Genomic DNA, 23,981 nt, shown 5'->3' on the forward strand with positions numbered 1-23,981 from the left:
TTGACTGGCTGCAGGCAAGCAGTAGGCACAAGCTGCCTCACCAGGATCCTTGGGAGCATGCAACAAGGAGCCTACGTCCTGGTCTGCACATGCAGCAAAATAAAGTGGTAGAGTCCTGAGATGCTGGACTGAACAGCGCTACTTCACATGGCAGGTGGGAGAGGAGAGCTGGTCTTGTGGTAGCAAGCATGACTTGTCCCCTTAAGCTAAGCAGGGTCTGCCCTGGTTGCATATGAAAGGGAGACTAGAAGTGTGAGCACTGCAAGATATTCCCCTCAGGGGATGGAGCCACTCTGGGAAGAGCAGAAGGTTCCACATTCCCTCCCTGGCAGCATCTCCAAGATAGGACTGAGAGAGATTCCTGCCTGCAACCTTGGAGAAGCCGCTGCCAGTCTGTGGAGACAAGACTGAGCTAGATAGACCAATGGTCTGACTCAATATATGGCAGCTTCCTGTGTTCCTGTGATATGCCATTTTTGAATGTTCCCCCACATAAAAAAAACAAAACTCTGAGAGTAAAAAAAAAAAGATTCATCAAACAGATGGGTTCTATCCAACCCTGCTATTTACTAGGTATGCTTTCTACTTGCACAAAGCTATTTATGTAGGCAAGCCTTGGAAAATGTGACCCCTCCACTTCTGTCTGAAATGGCACATGCCTTTCTATTGCCTCAGAACTCTACCACCTCATTTGTACCTCGTTCTGCTGCATGTGTAGACTAGGCCAGAGTCCAAAGGCATGAGCCTCCAGCTTGCCAGAATGAGCACTACCCTTGAGCAAATCAGATGGGGGCCAGGGTGTGTGTGGGGGAGTATTAACATCTCCCTATGCCTACATTGTCCCTTACCCTATATACCACCCCACAGTCAGTCACAAGCTGCTTCCACCCTGTGGCGGCGGACGCACAAATAGTTAGATGATACCTGTAAGTTTTCTTTTGTGAAGCAAGCAGCAGCAGCTTTAGGGGGGGCTGTTTAGACTGGGAAAAGAGTCCGGGGCAAGGGTAAAATTAAAAAAAAAAAGCCCTCCCCAAGCAACATGGCCCCAACCTGATCTGTTCCCCCAGCCCTGATGGCTTCTAGCTTAAGTGGGGGGAAATCTAACCATGGATTCCATCCCATCTCATCTAGTTGAGTCCAAATTTTACTAGCAGGAGGGAGAAGTTAGACAGGATAAGGGAAAGGCAGGGACCTGTCACAAAGACAAGAACTACATCAATGCAAAGGGCCGGTGAAGAAAGACTGGAGGCCTGTGGCTTCCCAAAGAGAGGCAGTGGTTCAAGGAATATGGCTTCAGCTCAGCTGCTGCAAGGCCCACATGGCACCACTACCACAAGAAGTACTGGTGGTCACCCCTTCAAGCAATGGTCTAGCTCAGCAGCGACCCATGCAAACAAGTAGGAGGGCCAGAAAAACAACTGCAGTGCTTTAGTACCAGCAGACACATGCGCTCTCTCTCTCTCTCTTGCTCTCCCTCCCCCTCCCCCTCTTGGCCCCATCCTAGCTGTAATTGACCCGTTCCTCCCCTACTGGGTGAATGACCAGCCTGCATGGTTCAATTACACCCAGGGTGGGGCTAGAAAGGAGCGAGAGTGGCTGGCAGTGCCGAAGCAGCTGCAGCTTACTTTCCACCCCTCCAGCTGTAGCTGGTCTAGATCCTCTGCTACTGGCCTAGCTTCTCTGGGGTGGCCTTTGCAACTTGGGAAGAGCATGAGCCTCCATCCCACAAAAAGTCCATCTACATTTTCCCATGGGGATGGGGACAGGCCATAATTCAATCGTAAAGCATCTGCTTTGCATGCAGAAGATTTCAGGTTCAATCCCTGCCATGTCAGATAGGGCGAGGAAAGATTCCTGCCTGACACCTTGGAGAGCTGCTGCCAGTCAGTGTAGACAATACTGGATGGACCAAGGGTCTGACTCAGTATGAGGCCGCTTCCTATGTTCATGCACTACACTCGCCAAAACAGAACAAGACAAATTTCCTCACCACAAGCTCTGCAGTCAAACTACTGGTTGTTGAGTCCTCTCCAGGTCATCCTAAAACAGCAACTGATTCTGCTGATTAGGTGGCAAATTCATCACAGCAGACAGCGCTTATCTCTGGCTCTGGGTGAAAACAGCCTGGATTGACCAGGGCATTCACCACCCCAAATAATGCCAGCAGATGATACTTTGCAGATGCTGCAGCAAGAGAGAGCGCAAAGCTTTCTCTGCTGTTGCTGCCATAGCACAGTTTTCTGAGAGAAGGAGGTCTGTTCCACAATCAGTTGGCTTTTGCCCGAGTCAAGCCATGCATGCACTCTAGTTAACCTTCCCACTATAAGTATGTCTGATCTCCAGTGAACCACAGAGAGCAGGGCTGTTTCAGTAGTAGGAGAGGGCAGCTGGGTGCAATGAAGATGTGGCAACCAAAATAGCAACCCTCGAAAATGTTGTCCTGGTTCAACCTGGAAGTACGGTAAACTGCCTGAGCTCATTTAGCTGTTGGACCTGCCCCACCCTAGGGAAGGGGCCATGGCTCAGTGGCAGATCACCTGTTTTGCATGCGTAACGTCCCAGGTTCAGTCCCTGGCACCTCCGGGGCACTTTCCAGATCACACCCCACAACAGTGTCACCACGAGTCCGTTAAGTGTGTTTCCGTACTGCCTGTGTTTCGACATCGCAGTCCCTGCGCTCTCAGCAAGGTGCCATTCATATTTCCAATGCCTTCTTTCAGGTTTTACAGCAATAGCACTTACATTTATATACCGCTCTATAGCCGGAGCTCTCTAAGCGGTTTACAATGATTTTAGCATATTGCCCCCCCAACATTCTGGGTACTCATTTTACCGACCTCAGAAAGATGGAAGGCTGAATGAGCCCCTGGTCAGGATCGAACTTGCAACCTTCTGGTTACAGGGCGGCAGTTTTACCACTGTGCCACCAGGGGCTTTATCTTTGCATTACTTTACTACAACGGTGTTAAAAGAACAAAATAGGCTGTATTTTCCCATTGTAGGCTGGTTCGCACAAGCCTCAAAAGACTGCTCCACCTGCTGGTGGCTTTGTGCAACAAACTTTATTTACGGTTTCAAGACAATCCTGCCAAGCCGAAGTAAACTATCGCTGAGCAGCGGGTAATCTAGAAAGCGCCCAGGTAGGGCTGGGAAAGTCACCTGCCTGAAATTCTGAAGAGCAGCTACCAGTCAGTCTAGAGCCTACTGAGTTAGAGGCAATAGTGGCTCGTCCTAATAAGCCCGCACAGCTCGACTTGGAGAACAGCCAGCCTGCAGGCAGTGCTGCTCTCATTAACACCAAAGTGGAGTGGGATGAGAGAGAGAGGCAAAAACAGAGCTTCCAAGACCAAAGGTAGTTATGCCTCATTTGGCGCCCCCCTTGGCCTCATTTTTACTCAAGGAAGTCCCATTGAAATTAAATTAATTTCAATGGGACTTCCTCAAGTAAACTTAGTTGGGATGTCAGTCACTATATTTCCCATCTGAGCCTTCTAAAAAGGAGGAGCAGGAGAGATGAGCAGGCCGGCCTTAGGATTGGTAGCACTCTGGGACTCAAGTAGGGCTAGGCCACGCACAGGCCGTTGCCGGGCAACCAGGTCTTGGCTGCAGTGTGGCTCCTTGAACTGAGGCTGGAGGCAGGGGCTGGGCCTGCTGGGCAGCTGCCTGAGGAACCACTGAGAATACTTCTGTGCCCAAAGCCTCCATGTGACGGGGCAGAGCAACTCTCTCCTCTCCCAGGTAGGAGAGGCCCAGGGAGAGCAGCTTGCCAGGGGGCCCCGGGGACACAGAGCTGGCCCTGGTGAGAAGTGCCTTGTGCTTCCTGGGCCTTGCAGGTCCTCCTGGCTGCCGTTCTTCCCTTCATTCTGAACAGATGTGTGCTGTGATTGCTCAGTTTAGTAGGGCCTTTTTGAAAGAAAAACTAGAGCCTTAAGGAGCTGGAGGTAGGGCAGATGATATTCTATAAAGGAAGGAAAGCTATGAGGTTGATTAGGGGAGGAAAGGAAGCTCCGTTTGAAAGTTGGGGCGGGGAGGGTGTCGATGGTGTTCAGCAGTTTTAACCTTTTATTAATACAATACTCACTTTGTTACTTCGCCTGAAGTCTCCGTGGGTGGTTGGGCTGAAAGCTTTCCCCCTCTGGCCACTAACTAAGAGACTTTCCTTCCAGAACAGAATAGTTAGATATTGCTTGCTTTTTCTTTTTTAGGCATGCAGTTCCATGGTACAGAAGCTATTTATTGAACTATATACAACATAGACAAGGTAATGTGAGTAAAAATGCCCAGGGCTTAGTGAAGAATAATAGCTCCTTGACTTCAGTTCCCTTCCGCAGAATAATCATCCAAGTATGCTGCTGTGGTATGAGTGAAGGAGAAGAGGGCATAAAAACAGTGACTGACATCAAGACTAAATTTACTGAAGGAAATCCCATTGAAATTAAAAGGATAAGTTAGGAATGCTTGTCCATTAATTTCAATGGGACTTCCGTGAGCAAATTTAGTCAGGATGTCAGCCACTCTCATTAATTCTATACTTTTTCTGACAGATTTGAAACCATTACATTTTTGATATTATTTGGCCAAGCCAGTTCAAAGTGTCTGAACCAGTTACCAAACCACCTTTCAAAGTTAATGTCTGAACCAGAGAGCTAAAAAATACTGACGACCCTAAACTGGAACTTAACCCACATTTTTAATAGTTAAACTCCCTGCTTTTTAGATAATTATTTGCAATGATCCCACAATTTCTTCCCTGCGGTATCACTATGAAGTTAGACCCCATCAGCAAAGCTTGTGAAACTGAGATTTTGTTGTTTGGTTGGCTGGTTGGTGGTAATGCCTCACAAGTATGGTAAGCTATGGAGGGAGACAGGAGAACTGCTAGGTCCTCCATGAGGCCAAGATCTTTTGTAAATCTAAGACCACCAAAAGGAGTTTAGTGCTCCAGCAAAGCATCCCTCCAGTGGCTGTTGCTGGTGTCTATCTTATGTTTCTTTTTTGGACTGTAAGCCCTTTTGGGGACAGGAAGCAATTTTATTTATTTATTTATATTACTATTACTATTACTATCATCATCATCATTATTATTATTTTGATTTCTATACCGCCCTTCCGAAAATGTCTCAGGGCAGTTTACACAGAGAAATAACAAATAAATAAGATGGCTCCCTGTCCCCAAAGGGCTCACATTCTAAAACGAAACATAAGATAGACACCAGCAACAGTCACTGGGGGTGGATAGGGCCAGTTACTCTCCCCCTGCTAAATAAAGAGAATCACCACGGTAAAAGGTGCCTCTTTGCCCGGTTAGCAGGGGCATGTAAACCGCTTTGGAAACTTTTGTTGAAAAGTGGAATATATAAATAAATTCCTCATATTTGTCATTTTAGCTACAAGTTCTGTGTTATTTTTTGAGTAGGAAACAAGAGTTTTGTAAAAACAAATACAATGATGTTTTCACTCAGGCTAATTGAATGCTATAACTGGCTAATTATCTCCTAACCAGCTCCACATGACAAGCTAAGCAGCAGAAACATAACATGAATGCTTCCAATGGGAAATGGGGAGGTGGAGGGAGAGAAACACAAAATACTGGCAGAAAGAAAGCAGTGTGTGTCTAACAGAGCTGTGGTCAAACTGGCTTCACAACAACCCCTGATTGCCTCAAATTGAAGATGCCGTTATTAAAAAATACCAGCTCCAAGGGTCTGCCAGGGAGGTGCAGAGAAAGGGGCAGAAAACAGAGGGCCCCCAGATAAGCAATTGTTAACATGATCCATATGGTACACAAGTTGCCTTTCTGTTTAACCAAAATGATAATGGCAAAAGGAAAGAATGCAGGGGAAGGGGAGGGTGGGGGGTTCCTAAGAGAGAATGGAAGCAAGGACAAAGCCTGCTAACTAAAGCGTTCCCTGGAGCTGAGTTAAAAGAAAACTCATTGTGAAAGAAGCTGCAGCTTTATGCTTCTTTGCAGCTTAAGCTGGACAAACTGAACCCGCCCCCCAACCCATTCGCCAACACATCCAAAATCTGAAACCTCAGAAGCATACTTTTCCTGAGCTAAAAGATCTCACAGATAAGAGGAGTTGGAAGGACATTCTGGTAAGATTCTTTGTAAGAGAGCATCAGCAGGGACAACAAATGAATACAAAGCACATCAACAATGCACAGCAAATTTTCACTGTATGATGTACAGTTCCAAACCATCAATGGTATAAGAGTACTTTCTGCCCTCCTCCTGTTTCCTTCGTGGATGTGTGTATATGAGAAAGAGAGAGAGAGAGAGAGAGAGAGAGAGATTGCCCCACTAACTGTCCAAAGAGCACCTTTTCAAAGGATACAATACAGTATCTGTCACTGGTTACCAGCAAATAGCAGCAAGAGAAAGTGTAAACACACTCATAGCTAATAAAGAGATCTAAGCCAAATGGCTAATTTAATAAACACACCACAGTAGGTATCCACCTTACTACTGACCTGTATCGTTGCTGAATTCAGAGTTACCCTGGAAAAGTGGCCATGCTTTAAAAACATTGCTTTGTGAACAAGGAAAACTTAGTACAAAAAGCAAAAATAAAGCTCTTCTTCAAAAGATAAACAGTTATAGGGCCCAGCCTTTTTTCTAATTATTTAAGGTATGTGGGTTTTCTTCTTCAGAAAACCTCTCCTTTTTCTATAAAGTAACCAGCATGATCCTAAGTATGTTTACTCAAAAGTAAATCTACTAAGATCAATGGGACTTTAACCCAAGTAAATACGCATAGGATGGCAATCCTAATGATGTACTGTGCTTATTGTTTTGCTTTCAAAGAAACAGTATCCGCCAATTAAAGAATTTTAGTTGATTAATTATCTGTTATTAAACTGATTACATTTAAATAAATCTGCTCTTTGAGGATAAATGCTCAACAGGATGCCTATTTATGATACTGAAGGAAGTGTAAGATAACTCTCAGCCTGAGAAACAAAAGCCATCACTCATCATTAGAAGGAAAACCCCTCTTTAATATTTTCTTTTTCATTCTCTGTTACAGTAACATAGCAGCAAACTAGTCTCTAAATAAATAAATAAATAAATAAATAAATAAATAAATAAATAAGCAACCTTAACTCTCAGCCTTACTGATCACTGTTGGGCCACTAATTAATCAACAAAAACTTCCATTGATCAATCTACTGATTAACCCAATTAAAGTTTGCAGCCCCAGTTTTAACTGTTCTATGGTTACAAGACATAACATAGAAAACCAAACAATTGAAAGAGCACTCCATCCTTTGGGCTGGTTTGCCTGGTGATTGAAATGTAACCACTTGGGAACCCACTGACAATTTTACCAGTATTAAGTAACAGTGAAAGATGCTTTCAAACCATTACAGTTGGACAGCATTTTCCAAATTGACAAAGAAAGATATGTCCAGAACCCCCACTTCCTCCAAAAAACCTATGCAGGCATCTCGAGCTTAGCCTTAATTTAAAGACTCTTGTATACACACATACTCTACATTTTGGATACTCTATACATATTTCAAAACAAACTAAAATTACAGACTTCCATATCTGCAAAATCAATCTGGTAAGAAAGAAGAGTTCCTCAAGAGAGAGAGAGAAAGAGGACTTTAGAGACCACTTTCTCTCAGTACATAAATAGATGTTAGACAGGAACAATGCCTGGGCTTTAAACAAATGGATATACAACACAGAGAGTGAGGCCACGTTCTGGGAACCAAGATATAGGGGAAAAAGGCACAAGATTTATACGATCTGAAGAGAAACCAGAGTATTAGATACAGAAACCTTCCTGGGAGCAACTGGGGAGCAGAGGGGGAGAACAGAACTATTATGAACTATTATCTTTATACTGAAGGATGCTGTAAAGAAGGGCATAAATATGTGGTTAAGCTTACCTTTCAACTTCCTAGATCAGAAGCAATTATTGAGATCATCCAGCCTGACCCACCACAGGTTTGTTGCTGTTCAATGGGGCATGGCTGAGTGTATTGTTTTGATTTTGAGAGTGCCAGTGGCTGGCCTAATCACTGTCTTGGTTTTTTAAAAATATCCTCTTTATGCCAGATGTTGGCTCATGTGTTTTTTGTCTTTCACTCCTCACTAAGAAAACCAAGCCCAGAATGGCATGGATCAGGGAGCATCCCTTAGGATCTAGATAGATTTCTGCTAGAGCAATGGCACAGCAGTGACTGAAATCTTAATCTGAATTTAGGACAGAGCCATGGTCCTAGAAATTAGACAGAGCTTCTGTTTGTTGCAAGGTCAAGTCATAATGTAGTAAAAGAGTAGAGAGGAGCAAGCAGAGACAAAGAAGAAGGATCCTGAGCTTTCTTTTAGGAATTCCAGAATGGCTTCTTCTCTAAAGGCATGTGTTCATTTGCAGCCTCCTTTTAAAATTTTAACTTTGTGTTTGTTTGTGTGATTTTTTGAAGTTGATGAGACTGAAGGTGGCCAACATACTTCCATTCCTGAACAACCTCTGGGAGCTACCCTCCCCCCTCCCCTGCCTGGGGTTGCATTTCTAGAGTGTGCAAAATAATGTCATGGATGATGGGAGAGACGCTGCCTCAACCTGACATTGTTTGAACCCACTCGGTGTGCTCCCTGCAAGTTTGGCTAATTGACAGCTCACTAAACCCACAACCTGAGGGGATTTTCAAAGGCAATCAATAGGAAATGCATATGTGGCCAAGGGACGCTCCCACTCTAAAAAGAAGAAAAACACCTCCCACTTAAAGAAAAAAAAGCCCTCCCTCTCTAGGCCCACAAGATAGAGACCCTGGCGGGCAGTGGCAAAGAAAAGGGAGCAGCCACTGCCACGCTGAATCAAAATTCCTCAAGAGACGGCTGCTTCTCTCGCCCCAGGGGTCACTGCAGACACAGCATCCAGACAAAGGGCCTTGGTTTCTGGTTGCCCCAAAATATACCAATGTTCCATCCATGTTCTCCAACTGCTGCACAAATAAGAGTGAAATAGACAACACAGAGAGCGAGAGAGCCTGAGAACTATGCAAGGGAGAGAGAGAGAGAGAATACTAAAGCATCCCCCCCTCCCCGGCCCCCTTTCCCAGCTCTAATGTGAAGGAAGAGAGAATGCAACTACATTTCATGAGTGTGCAGGCCCCACTACCTGTGCAGTCCTCAGATCTTTAACTTCCTCACCTCTTTCTGACTTTGGAACATAACATGTGCAAAGGCCTCTTCTCCACCTCCAAAGGTATCCACACATTACTGTACACCTCTCCAGCCCTTCTCCCATTCACACACACACCCTTCCAAAGCACTAGCTGCGCATAGCTAAATCTTTCTCCAGACCTCTGCAACCTTCGCTCCTGTGGGCAAAATCAGTGGCCCTCCTTAGTGAATGAACCCCAAATATTGAATATCCCCAACTCGGGAGAATCCCCCCCGCCCAACCGAACACAGCATGGGACTGCTGAAGGCTGGTATGTTTGCATCGAGCGAGCATACGCCTACAAAATAACGGTTAATACTTTACATTAATCGGGCATGGGCAGTGCTGCCAGAGAGACACACCAATCCTGCGCGGATTAAACATATAAGCTTTGTACATATTTTACACTCCATACAACCCTCCACTCTGGTTTCTCTACCAGCAGCAAGACACCCACTCGCTCGCTCGCAAGAATGCATCGCCCCGGTCTCTGCCCCTCCCAGGATTCACGCCGCAGGGCCCTCTGCAAGTCTGACAAGCCCCTGGGTCCGGCGGTGAGCCACAAGAGAATGGGTTTCGTGCAGCGCCTCAGCCGCCCACCCGACCCCCAGCCCGTTTCCAGGGAGAGCAATACCTTGGGCCACATGTTTGGCTGGGCAAAATAATCCACCCTTTCCCTTCCCAGCCAACTCGCTCTCCAGCGCACAGGACGCTCCCATTCCCGCCCCCCGCCCCGCTCCGGCGGCCCGCAACTTGTGCAAGTCCAAGCCAGCCCGGCGCCTTCGGCATCCAACGCGCCTTCTCTCCCCTGGAAACTCCAAAGTCCAAAAGGTCCCGTCCAGAGTTGCGCCCCAGCGGGACCTTCCGGGCCGCCGACGCTGGAGCGCCGTACCGAGCCCAGCCCGACGTCCCCGCGTCCCGCTGACAGCGTCTCCGCCGCCACTCACCTACTCATCCCTGCTTGCCCCTAGCGGAACCCGGCGCAGCCACATGGTCCGCGTGGCCGGGGCGCTGCGGTGGCGGAGGCAGGAGGTGTGGAGCTGTGGGTGGCCGCTGGACTCGGCTGCATCCTCCTGCCGCCGCCCGGGACAACGGAGAGCTGCCTGGGGCCGCCGCCGCGCTTGCCGCCGCTGCTGCTGCTGCTCCTCCCTCCTCTGCAACTCAGGCAGCTCAAGGCTGCATGCCGCCCCTCGCTTGCCCAGGCAGGCTCTGCCTCCCCTTCCCCCTCACCCCCGATCCTCCCCCTCTCTCGATGCGCCCTGCCCACATCCCTCCCCTTCCCTCCGGCTCCTGCTCCATCTTCATTGCGCCCTGACCAACTCCCCGCCTCCTATGACCTAACACTTCCCAGAGTCCGGCCGCGCTCCCTTCGCCCCCTTTCTGTTCTATACAGCCGAGGAGATTCCACTCGGTTGGCAGTGGCACGAGGGAGCCGCGTAAAATGTTTCCAAAATCTGTATAGGGAACGAGGACGCTCTTCCCTAAACCCTCTGCCAGGTAGTATATCACTCCGCTCTCGAAGGCACAGAAACGCATTATTTTAAATTTTTTTTAAGGGGGGTGGGGAACGAATGCACCCATAATTAAGTGCACCATCCCAAAATCACGAAAGTGGACTATAAAGTGGACTCACCCGCTCCTCGCAAATAAACACCCATCGACAGAGTGGGGGAAACCTTCCGCCCTGGTTAGCCATCTAGATTGTGAAAAGGTGGTCAAAGTCTATCAAGAGGGTAATTTATTGCTTCAGGTGATTTCAAGTATATGGCTTGAGTCCAGAGGTGAAAGTGGGCAAGGACGAACAAGCATCTTCTTCCCTCTCTGTGTTTTCTCACAAGGTCACACACAGTTTCTCTACGTCACTCACTGAAGGGGAAATTATGGATGGTCGCTGAGATTATTGAAGTACTTTCCTTGCATTTGTTCAGATCTGAGATGCTGTCATATAAAGTGCCGTTGCACTTTATCCTTTTATCCTCTTCACTTCGTTTATGTAAATACTTCTTGGAACTTGGAGGGAACTTTGTGCTTTGTCTCCAGTTTGTGGCTGCTGAAGACCTTTTTATGCATTCAGCTGGAGAGCTTTCCTGAGCATTCTACTGTACATATTGTGCATTCAAGGATCCTTGCCTGCACAATAGTACATGCCAGGGAGATGGCTCATATATCCTTCTTCCTGACCTACTGTTTTAATATGTGAGAGGTGGGGATTTTTATGGAAGAGATTTCCTATATTATGCACACACTCCCCTGCAGCCTGAGTGATTAGGCTCAGGAAACAGCTTGAACACTGGCTTTTGCTGTATGTATAAACTGGCCCTGATTTTACCTTTGAAGGGGGTCTATTTTAGTTTGCACACTGTGGCTTTGTCAGACAGTTTACTAATGAAAAACCTCCATGAGAATCAATCTCTAGAGCAGTTTACACTACTGCTTCGAGAGCTGTGCCCATGCCCAATTTTCAGTCATGTGCTAGCAAAAACCTAGGGAGGAGGAGGAGGAGGAGATCACCTGTAAGAGAGGAGCTGGGTAGAACAGCTTCTCCTCCTACCTCGTTCGAGTGCTGGGTAGGACAGCGCTAGCCTACCCAGCTCCTTTCTCACAAACATTCACTCCCCCACCCCAACCAAGGTTTTTGTTAGCACACAATAGAAAATCAGGAGTGTGCACTCCAAAGCTTGTCCTACCCAATTATCAATCATGTGAACGGCCTTTCTGCTTCTCATTCTCCCCACATATGTCCACATCCATTCAAATCCCTCCCTATTTCCCGCCCCACCCCCACCCCACCCCACATCTATTTCAGGGTTACTTCTGCATGTCCAAGGTCATGTTTATTGACCAAGCCAGCTATTCAAGCACCTCCAAAGGTATACAATATGTAGGAAAGGGGTGTGAGTGTGGTGCCTGCTTCATGATAGGAGTCAGATCTCACATCACAAATATGCTCTTCTGCCCTCTCTTCATCTCAGATAATACCTGATGAGGTGGACTGTTGGGGAAAGATGTATGTCAGCATTTCCTGTCTCACAAAGGACTGTTTATTTTCCTGAAAAAACAACCATTTGTCTTATGGGCAGTTTGAAAGGGTGTATGCTGGGGAATAGGGACAACTACATCTTCAGCATCCCTGCTATACAGGGACGGCTCGTGAATGAGGCTAGGTGAGGCAACCACCTGAGGTGGCAGCTTGGCAGAGGCGGTGGATTGGCTGCCCTCGATGGCCCCGCCACCACTTGCCGCTCCGCCCGACCAGCCACCACCTCTACCTCCTCCCTCCTGCCGCATCCTCCCACCCTCTACCTTCTCAAAAGTCTGTTGGCGGGAAATAGGAGCAGCAGGAAGTGTGTTGAATCATTTCCTCCTGCTTCAGTTTCCCCACCATCAGCATTTTGAACAGGCAGAGGGAGGGAGGACATGGCAGGAAGGAGGAGGAATGGTTATGCTTCACCAGGCAGGGGTGAAGTCTGTAAAGATGCCAGGCAGAGAGGAAATTCCAGGAACATCTTCCTGCAAGTGGATAGGGCTTTTGGAGGGAGGGGAGAGAAGCGAAAATCACTCTCCCTTCCCTTCCCCTCCAGGCCCACTCATCTGTGCAATGTGTAATTGCCACAGGTTTGCCAGAGGATCCCTGAAGACCCGCAGCCCTTCTTATGCCACCCTACTGCTATGCAGCACGTTGGCCACTGTGCCTTGGACCCTATTCATGGGAGGAGCTTTAAGGGCCAGGCTCTCTAGCTCTGCCCTGTAAGGTGTGAACATTTCATCTCCCAGTGTTCAAGCCATTATTTCCAATGGTCATGATGTTGCACATGCATGATTGTAAAGTTTTACTTATTAGCACAAGAGTGCTCTTATGCAATAGCAACAGCATTGTTTTAGATGCCCGGAGCAGTGTGAGCAATGCAGATAACATAAGAACAACCCTGCTGGATCAAGTACAAGGCCTATCTAGTCCAACATTCTGTTTCACACAGTGGCCCACCAGATGCCTCTGGGGACCCCACAGGCAAGAGGTATGTGCATGCCCTCTCTCCTGCTGTTGCTTCCCTGCAACTGGTATTGAGAGGCATCATGCCTCTGACGCTGGAGGTGGCCCACAGCCACCAGTCTAATAGCCACTGATAGACCTGTCCACCATGAATTTGTCTAAGCCCCTTTTAAAGCTGTTGGCCATCACCACATCCCATGGCAAAGAATTCCATAGATTAATTATGTGCTGTGTGAAAAAGTACTTCCTCTTTTCGGTCCTAAATTTCCCAACCTTCAGTTTCATGGGGCAACCCCTGGTTCTAGTGTTGTGAAAGAGGGAGACCAATTTTTCTCTGTCCACCCTCTCTGTCCACCATGCATAATTTTATACACCTCGATCATGTCTCCCCTTAGTCACCTCTTTTCCAAGGTAAAGAGCCCCAGATGCTGTAGCCTAGCCTCATAAGGAAAGTGTTCCAGCCCCCTGATTATTTTGGTTGCCCTCTTCTGCACCTTTTCCAGTTCTACAATATCCTACAATTGCCAGTTCTACAGATCCACCCACAGTACACTGCGTGTCATATCAGCTAATGACAACAAAGTCACTTAATTTTATTAAAATGTTTGTTTTTATGGGCATTTAATAAATAAAGTAACTTTGTCTTTAACTTGTTTAGATTTGTGCTGTTTTGTCTTCCTCTCTTGTCACTCCCAAATTCCCAGCTACTGCACAATCACAAAGCCATTCACCCCTTGATGCTGAATTAGATGGTAGACTGCAGAGGTAGAATTCTGGACTGTACCATCTTAGACTGCAGTTGTGAAAGGGGTCAACATTTGGAATGCTCTCCTCTGGAACAACCCCGCCCCGCTTCCTGCATTTATTTTAGGACTCGAAGGCGCATACATTGCAGCTCTCTCCTTGATGTGCTAGTTTCTACAAGCAAGGAGCTTTTTTAGCCATTTAATTTTGCACCATTTCCCCCACAGGAAACCCATGACCATCAGAGCTACTGATCTGCTGAGATTCCTTGGCTCTTGCCTTACTCACCATTGCTTTACTTCATTCTCTGTTCTGTAGTTGTTACACTGCTTGTGATGGGGCCTATGTGACAGGGGGCACAGGCCCCCAACTATTATTTCTTGTTTACACAATCAGACAGGTGTTATTGACTGGTTTGTTTTATCCAGACATCGAGTCCTTCCCAAGGACCTGGGATGGCTGAATTTTATTGTCAATGTTGTTGCTGTTGTTAAAGATACCATCGCAGAATATAGGCTGTTCCCAGTAAAGCTGCTTTTTGTAATTGGCTGATGGTGATTTCTATGGCCCCTATGGTGTTGAGGTGCTCTTCAAGGTCTTTTGGAACTGCACCCAGGGCACCAATTAACACTGGGATTATTTTGGTCTTTTTCTGCCACAGCCTTTCAATTTCAATCTGTAGATCTTTGTATTTTGTGATTTTTTTTTCTATTTCTTTTTCTTCTATTCTGCTATCCCCTGGTATTGCTATGTCGATTATTTTGACTTGTTTTTCTTTCTTCTCGGCTACAGTTATATCTGGTGTATTGTGTGGCAGATGTTTGTCTGTTTGTAGTCGGAAGTCCCATAATATTTTTACATCTTCAACTTTTTCAATTTTATGGTCCCACCCATTTTTGGCTACAGGTAGCTTGTATTTTTTGCAGATGTTCCAGTGTATCATTCCTGCTATCTTGTCATGCCTTTGTTTGTAGTCAGTCTGTGCGATCTTTTTACAACAGCTGATTAGGTGGTCCACTGTTTCATCTGCTTCGTTACAAAGGCGGCACTTGCTGTTTGTTGTGGATTTTTCGAACAAACAGCAAGTGCTGCCTTTGTAAATTATTATTATTATTATTATTATTATTATTTCTATTTCTATACCGCCCTTCCAAAAATGGCTCAGGGTGGTTTACACAGAGGAACAATAAATAAATAAGATGGTTTCCTATCCCCAAAGGGCTCACAATCTTAAAAAAAAAATCAGATAGACACCAGCAACAGTCACTGGAGGTACCGTGCTGGGGGTGGATAGGGCCAATTACTCTCCCCCTGCTAAATAAAGAGAATTACCACATTAAAAGGTGCCTCTTTGCCAAGTTAGCAGGGGTTAGGGGTTGACCACTGATTTGCTCAGAGCCCTGAATCTCATCAGCCACTTCCCTCCTCCATGACCTCTTCCAGAAAAGAAGTGCAGCGGTGGTGGCACCTGCACCGAGCATGGAAGGCAGCTCCTAGCCTCACTTAGCTCTCTGCTGCTTCTCCCTTCGTAAAGTAAAGTGTGCCATCAAGTCAGTGTCGACTCCTGGCAACCACAGAGCCCTGCGCTTGTCTTTGGTAGAATACAGAAGAGGTATAGGTGCTGTATTATAACATCAGAGGCTTTAAAAAACCTATGTAATTATTGGGGGGGGGGGCATGATTGAGTTTAATTATCAAAAGAGGGGTTGTGGACCCAGGCCTTGCCACCCCGGATCCTTTAAATAGTGAGCAACGCCCCTGCCGTGAGCCAAAACAAAAGGAAAGTACCTTCCATTTGATGCTACAGTAAAAATGCTCCTGACAAAGTAGATCCAAAGTTCATTGTTTTTAAACCTTAAATGCAGCTGGAAGCTTTTAAGAATCTTCACTAAGTGATCAGTGTTAGATGGAGCAGGAATCCATTCCCCTCCAAAACGTCTCCTTAATTTCTTCCTCTGCAAAACATTTTCACACCAATATTCCCTGTTTATTCAAATATTTGCTGAATACCCACCTAATATTTAACATCTGCATTTGATTTGACAACATACGTGTTTTATTTCAGTATTTGATACATGACAGTATTTGATAGATAATACACAATAGTACTGCAGTGTTTGGCAACCAATAGCTTATGAGATCCCATATTTGGTGCCTGCTAAAGAGATGTCAGCACGTCTAAAAGTACTCACATCTGAAGGTAAAACTTTCACATTAAATATATGAATTTGAATTTTGAATCCAAAATTTTGCATTCAGATGCTAAGTTGCAGGACAACAAACAGATGATCGTATTTGTGAACTCCTTCCAAGCATGAAGACAAGGAGCAACGCTGGGGGATTCAGCAGAGTTGACACCCATGGCAGACTCCCCTCACCCATATTTGCAGAAAAATAGTGAGAAGAGGCAAAATAACCTCTAACTGTCCCACAAACCACCCTCCCCCAATTTCAGCTGCCCCAGGGTTCTGCAAGCAGCACACTGTCTTCATGTGCATGCAGACACAGCTATAATTCCTGGCTTGGCCAGGAATGGGGGGAGCTCTTGAGACATGGCAACCCAAACGTCCCTTCATGAACTAAATGAGGAATTGGTTGTACCCTCCCTCATGAATTTCTTGTGGGTCCCTACTTGTTTCAAGCATCTGTAAGCATTCATTTCAGGCACTAGTGTTGCCAGTTTGTAACCATACTCTCTTAAGGATTTAAACAGGGTAGAGATCTAAACATTACAGCAGGCCATATATCTGGAATGAGGTGTGGGTTTGACTGTGCGTACGTATGGGCACCCATGCACACAGTCATGGTTCTTGGTAGAAGACACCTATACTTTGGCAATGAAACGGAGAGCTCCCTCTCAACCTACCCTCATCTTCTCCCCCTTTTCTTTTAAAGCGTATACATTCATCAGCATCAACATCTTATTTGTTAGCTGCCTCATAACAAGTTGTTCTCTGGGTGGCTCACAACAGAGGATGAAAACATACAATAAAAATACATAACACATTAAATTATAGGAGACAAAAAAGAAAATATAATACAATGCAAAGCAGCTTAAAAATTCATTTTAAAATTAGTTAAAAATCAGATCAAAACTGAAAACCAAAATTTAAAAGGCCTGGGTGAACAAAATGGTCTTTACCTGGTGTCTAAAAGAACAAAGTGATGAAGCCAGGTGAACCTCACTGGGGAGGCTATTCCATAAATAGGGTGCAGCCACCGAAAAGGCCCTCTCCCTGATAGCCACCCACCTCACCTTGTTTGGCAGGGGCACTTAGAGGAGGGCCTTCAAAGAAGATCTTCAGGTTTGGGTAGGGACATATGAGGCAAGGCACTCTTTCAGGTAACCCGGCCCCAAGCCATTTAGGGCTTTAAAGGTTAAAATCAGCACTTTGAATTGGGCCTGGAAATGGACTGGGAGCCAGTGCAGCTGATGAAGCACTGGTGATATGAATGATCAAAATGTTCAGTCCCAGTTAATAATCTTTTAGCTCTTTTTGTACCAGCTGCTGTTTCTGGACCATTTTCAAAGACAGCCTCACATACGACACATTGCAGTAATCTAAGCAAGAGGTTACCAAAGCATGAATAACTGTGGCTAACCTATCTCTGTCCAGGTAAGGTCACAGCTGGCGTAATATCAGCTGAAACTGATAAAAGGTGCTCTGAGCCACAGAGGCCACTTGAGCCTCTAGTGACGGTGCTGGATCAATGAGCACCCCCAAACTGTGAACCTGGTCCTTCAGTGGGGGAGTGAAACCTCATCTAGAACAGAGTGAACATCATTCACCCAGGCAGAGGAACCACCGACCAACAGTACTTCTGTTTTGTCTGGATTGAATCTCAGCTTATTCACCCTCATCCAGTCCATTACTGCATCCAAGCACCAATTCAGGACAGTCACCGCCTCACCAGCATCAGATGAAAAAGAGAGATACAACTGAGTATCATCCATATACTGATGATACTTCAAGCCAAATCTCCTGATGACCTCTCCCAGCGGTTTCATGTAGACGTTAAACAGCATAGGGGAAATAATAAAACTTGCAGAACCCCGTAGCATAACTGCCAAGGAGCTGAGCAGTAGTCCCCCAGCACCACCTTCTGGGAACAAGCCTCAAGGTAGGAACAAACTGTGCCTCCCACACCCATCTTGGCCAGCCTATCCAAAAGGATATCATGGTCAATGGTATCGAAAGCCGCTGAGAGATCCAAGAGAACTAACAGGGTTGCACTCCCCCATCCTCTCTCTGCATAAGTAATCCCACAGGGCGACCAAAGGAATTGCTGTTCCAAAGCCGAGCCTGAAGCCTGATTGAAATGGATCTAGAAAGTCTGTTTTCTCCAAGAGTGTCTGGAGCTGGTCATCCACAACACGCTCAAGCACCTTGCCCAGGAAGGGAATATTGGCCACAGACCTATATTTGTTTACATCCTCTGGGTACAGCCTTTAGGAGTGGTCAAATAATAGCTTGCTTCACTGAAGCCGGACCACTCCCTCTCTCAATGAGGTGTTTAGAGCTTGCTGGACCCAGCTAAAAATTCCCTCCTTACTAGATTTAATAAACCATGAAGGACAAGGATCAAGCCTGCACATGGCTGGCCGAACCCAACTGAACCCCTTGTCCACATTCTCAGGGACCACAGTAACATTACAAGGTAGCACTAGTAGCCCAGCCTGGGTTAAGTTGTGCGTGTGAAGCACTGGGAGTGAGGTTGCTCCCGGCGGTGCTCCCTCACCAAGCTCCACTTTTTAACCTGGTGTTTAGTGAGGTTAAGTGGACCTGTGGTTTCTTAACCTCAGCAAGTGATCGTCTGGGTGATCGGCACTGGGTTAAACGGCTTCTCCCTGACCCACTGCCATTTCCAGCAGCGAGCCGGGCAGGGGAGGCGCGGCCTGCTGAGTGTGGCAGCAGCTCTAATGTGAGCGGCTGCTGCGCCCGTGCCCTGGGGCACCCTGGGATGCATGAGGAGGAAAGTCCTCCCACTCCCAGGATCTCCCTCCGCTACACTACTGCTCGTGTGGGCATGTGGTGTGGCAGAGGGGAGGACAGCAGCTGCTCGACAGGCCTTCCCCGCAGCCTGCACACACAAGACCAGGAGTGCTGGTCTTGTGTTAGCAAGCATGACTTGTCCCCTTAGCTAAGCAGGGTCTGCCTTGGTTGCATATGAATGGGAGACTAGAAGTGTGAGCACTGGAAGATATTCCCCTCAGGGGATGGAGCAAGTTCCCTCCCTGGCTTCTCCAAGATAGGGAGACAATAGAGAGAGAAGCTGCTGCCAGTCTGTGAAGACAATAGTGAGCTTCATAGACCAATAGTCTGACTCAGTATATGGCAGCTTCTTATGTTCCTATGTACATGTTTTTGTGCATGTCCATGCATTCATTTAAAACAACGAACTGTACACTTGTTCATTTTAAGAAATGAACAGGCCCCCTCAAGTGCAGGGTACTACTGTACACATGTTGAACATAATGTACGAATAGGACTATAGTTACAGTCACAACATGAATTAATCACCTAAAAATGTTCTTACTGTTACTCTCTGAGGGGGGGAGTTGTATATTAGAAGATTACTATGTATGTTAGGGAGTGTGCCAGTTTTTCAAATATGTATAGACGCCTTGTGAATTTTCCATGAGCGAATATCATATTTAGCCCTGTGTCATATAGACACTCAATGGCTGGTTAATAACAAGAAGATGCCAGGACAGATTGTCATACACCACTGCCATCAAAATTAGTGGAAGCTTTGCCTTTGGACTCAGTGGACGAAGGATCAGGCTTCACATGTATGGGCCGTCTCCATGGAAACAGGAGGAGTGGATCCCCAGACAGAGGGGCAGGGAAGAGAGGAAGAATTGCATGGTGGGGGGATCAGCAGAGTAACCATATACTACCAGCATGAGTAAGATGCTGCAGGGCTGTGAGTGGGGAATGTGGCTCTTAGAGTAAAACAATTAGGAAGGGTGGATTGCACAGCCAACTGCAAAACCAGTATACCAACTGCACACAGTTTGCAAGCAGTGGAGATCAAAGGCTCAAGGTAGGAGGCGGGGAGCATGTGAGTCTGCTGCTAAGCTCACGGTTTTTCCTCCTACCTCCTTCAGAAGCTGGGATGGAATCTGGATCGGGTGCGCTCATCCTACCCAGCGGATGCATCACAGACAATCACGCTCCCTGCCTCCTGCCTTGATGTTTACTCACACGCAACAGGAAACCAGCAGCGAACACAGCTCCCAAAACTGGACAAGACACCCATCCTTCCCAGTTAGCAGTCACGTGAACAAGCCTATGGAATATATATGGGAATGAATTGTGCAAAAATTGGCTGCTGTTTGAGAATATGATTTTGCTGTGATTTTAGCTGCTTTCTTTGTTGACTGACTATTGTTTTCATTGAGCATTTTGATTTGTTTTTTTTGTAACTTGGACTTTTATTTTGCAGTAATTTGCAATCATTTATTTGCTAGGGCTGTAAGCAGAGAAAACAGTGAATATAATAATACTATAATAACAACAGCAACAAATCAAAGCTTGGATTTCCCCCTCGATTCATTTTTAAAAATTCATTACAGCACAGGTGCTGAACCAGCTTTCTGATCAAAAATCTCTTCCCCCACTCCCCTTCCCTCCCTCACCCCCTTCAAAAGTAACACAATGATCAAAAAGTCTCTGCTGGTTAATTACCTCTCTGTTTGATCAGCCATAGACACCATCAGCAGAAATCCATGCTGACACCTCCCTGTTAAAACACCCAGTTGATCCCATGGGGAAGTTGACATTCCTCAAAGCTCATTAGTGGTTTAACAGCAAAAATATGATAATCCCAAGGCCCAGATTTAAAAACACACACTCACACATGTGATGCTACATATCTTTTTTGAGGTTATTTTTTCCCCTCCCGGCCTGTTGGTTCACCTGAGGGGTGACATAGCAACAGCTTGAATTACATTTCAGTCGGCCATGTACAGCTGTGCTAGGGGAGCATGAGCAGCCTTGCTCTGGGGCGGGGGTGGTGGGGAGGGCTATTAAGCACCAAGAATATCATGCAAGATGACGCCTCTGGTTGTCAAGAATCCTCCTTGCTGGCGAGGTATCACAAGCCCCTGTTATATGAGGTGCAGAGCAAGTGGCAGCAAGGGCTTGGGACAGGGCTATATATATCATTCTGAGTGTCACAGCCCCCGACTCTTCCGATCAAGCTGCAAACATTAATGCTTTTAGCTTGGGAGGCGCTTACATGCTGGTCAAGGAATGGTCACACTTAACAGTCATTCCTTCTAATTGATGAGCCTATTAAGACCCACTTTATAGCTGTGTAGCTATTCAGGAAAGAGACTTGGTGCCATTGCTGATACTCACTAAAAGATCTCGTCCAGTGCACTACCGTGGGGAAAGGAAAGGAAAAAATGCACAATATGGTGGCCTATAAAGCCCTAAATGATCTAGGCCCAGCACAAGAGACCACCTCTACCATGATGCACCATCATGACCCTTATGAGAGGCCATGAATTCTCTCTCAAGCATATCGTCCATGCATCAGGTCCAGTGGCAGTGGCTGCCTCTTGAGGTGGCCGGGGGTGGGGCATAGGGAAGAGAAGGGAGCCGGGATAACCATAGGCGGGGCTAATAGGCAGGCCCAGCCCTAAGTTAGAAAGAACCAGCCCATGGTTTTCTCCATCTGTAAAGTTGTTTACCTGTCTCAACCCAGATCTCCATCATTCACACCAGCACAGGTGGCTATTGAGTGCTAATTTAGTTGGCTTGTGAGTAAAGGAATCCTGCCCTTGGAATGGTTAATTGTTGGTGTCAGTGTAGAAAGTAGCAATATCTTCTCCTTCTCTCTAAAGTCCCCATGCCTCATGCTTCAGTAGCTAAAGTCCCCACCCCGCCTTGCTTCTGGAGCTCCATCCTGTCTTATCTCAGCACTGACTCCATTTCTCCCCTTCCTTGCATTCTCAGCCCTCTCCTCTTCACCCCATGCAGGACTAGACTAAGAAGACCAAATGAATAATAATAAAATGAAATGAAATGAAAATATAAATAAATAAATAAATAAATAAATAAACAAACAAACTGTATTTGTTAGCTGCCCCATAACAAATTGTTCTCTGGGCGGCTAAAGTGAGGGGGATTGGAGTCTTGAGTGCTTATCTGCAGGTAGCACCTGCATAGACACATTTCACACTGCTTGAAAATACCACAATGTATTTGGCCACATACAGAGCCCACTAGTTTCCTTTCTTCTCACAATACATACTTTGATTTTTTTAAAAAGTTGTTTTAGTGAGAACTAATCTGCCTATTTTTCTTTCACTATCCCTAATACTGGACTAAATTTGGTCCAAATTGGTTAGGCAGTTCGCAAGTTAGCCCACTTGTGTCTCAAACGTTCATGCGTCCACCATCTTGAATTGGGGTGAATGACATAATCACAAACTATGTGTTTGAGGTGTCCTTATATGTCCCTACAACTGTGCCAAATTTGGTCCAAATCAGTTCCCACTTGCACTTCAAACGTTCATATGTCCGCCATATTGAATCAGGGTGGATGAAATGATCACAAACTATGCCATTGAGGTGTCCCTTTGTGTCCCTACACCTGTAGCAAATGTGGTTCAAATCGTTTAGGTGGTTCACAAGTTAGCCCAATTGAGCCTCAGATATTCATGTGCCTGCCATCTTGAACTGGGGTGCATGGCATCATTACAAACTACACTACTGAGGTATCCCTGTATGTCACTCACTACAACTGTACCAAATTTGATTCAAATCAGTTGGACAGTCCACAAGTTAGTCCACTTGTCCCTCAAACGTTTACACATCTGCCATCTTGAATTGGGATGGATTTCATCATCACAAACTATGCCATTGAGGCATCCCTATGTGCTCTTACAGCTGTAGCAAATTTGGTTCAAATTGGTTAGGCAGTCCACAAGTTAGCCCACTTATGCCTCAAATGTTTACATGTCCACCATCTTGAATTGAGGTGGATGACATCACCATAAACTACACTGTTGAGGTGTCCCTATGTGTCCCTTCAACTGTACACAATTTGGTTCATATTGATTCAGACATTGCAAAGTTGATGGCGGAGGGGACACACACACACACACACGGACTGCTGGGCAATCAAAATCAAGCCTTATTCCTTTCTTTATCACAATATAAAAATTTCCAGGATAGATCCTTGAGCTGAAGTCTTATAAACACAGCAGTTACTTGGTAGTAAGCCCCAATGAGTTCATTATGGCTTTGCTTGGGATCAACTGTATAGAATTGGTTGCAGTTCTACAGTATGTAGCATTTACTTGAGAAAATCCTTTATCAGATTTGAAAATTAAACTATATAAATCACAAACCTTTCCAAAGAACCTATGCTGAGGAACTCTCCTCAGGCCCTCTACCACTCACCCCCCCCAAAAAAAAGTAAACACAAAATAACCAACCAGGGGCATAGCAAGGTTGGAGTGGGCCCATGGTCACCTCCCAGTGCAGTATTTAGAATGCCAACCCACAGTCTTGTGATTCCTGCTGTGTAAACAGATATATCTCTCTCTTCTTCTTGTCTTCCCCTCGCCATTTGTTCTGTTGATCGGTCATATTGATTAGGCATACCAGAACAACCAGTGGGACAGGCCCCTACCTTGTGCTGGGCCCACACTCTGGCCTCAGAGCCCCACCCTCCAAGTCATAAAGCAGCTTATGAGCACCCATACAATTTCTTCCCCCCTCTCCCTGACATGAGGAGTGGAGAACCACTGGCCATTCCCTGCCACCTTGCAGCTTTACATTGTAGGATGGTATATTAGTCATCATTAGGAAAGGGGGGGATGGATATAGAATCACTGGATTTGGCAAAGTGTTCTGTGCAGCAGAAGAAACTGCAGTCTCATTTACCTGTGCAAGTTGGTATGCTGAAAAGAATGGGCCAGGGCTTGGTTTAAAGGCACAGGATGCAGCAGCTTTGCTGAAATTAGGCAGGCCTGGGAGGGAATGGTCAATGCCCCGGATGAGAGACTATCTGGGAGGACTGGAACATCATGCTTTCCACCTTGA

At 46.2% G+C, this 23,981-nt stretch overlaps 1 protein-coding gene and 1 long non-coding RNA gene across 4 annotated transcripts in view; one reads left to right on the top strand and one right to left on the bottom strand.

Annotated features, from left to right (window-relative positions):
• FIGNL2 (fidgetin like 2) overlaps window positions 1-10,332 on the bottom strand; it is a 65,333-nt gene extending 55,001 nt beyond the window's left edge. Inside the window, exon 1 of the mRNA XM_053298117.1 lies at window positions 10,130-10,332. The gene's annotated coding sequence lies outside the window, so the exon portion shown is untranslated. The remainder of the gene's footprint in view (window positions 1-10,129) is intronic.
• LOC128345738 (uncharacterized) lies at window positions 3,039-20,893 on the top strand. 3 transcript variants are annotated; one of them, XR_008316615.1, is made up of 4 exons: window positions 3,039-3,352; window positions 4,206-4,261; window positions 17,424-17,534; window positions 20,030-20,893. It is a non-coding gene; the product is annotated as an uncharacterized LOC128345738 (long non-coding RNA). The 3 variants fall into 3 exon arrangements; XR_008316617.1 differs by lacking the exon at window positions 3,039-3,352 and adding an exon at window positions 3,603-3,738; XR_008316616.1 differs by lacking the exons at window positions 3,039-3,352; window positions 17,424-17,534 and adding an exon at window positions 3,603-3,738.
• Window positions 20,894-23,981: the final 3,088 nt, after the last annotated feature.

The sequence above is a fragment of the Hemicordylus capensis genome, chromosome 2 (genome assembly GCF_027244095.1).
Source record: "Hemicordylus capensis ecotype Gifberg chromosome 2, rHemCap1.1.pri, whole genome shotgun sequence".
Lineage (NCBI taxonomy): Eukaryota > Metazoa > Chordata > Lepidosauria > Squamata > Cordylidae > Hemicordylus > Hemicordylus capensis.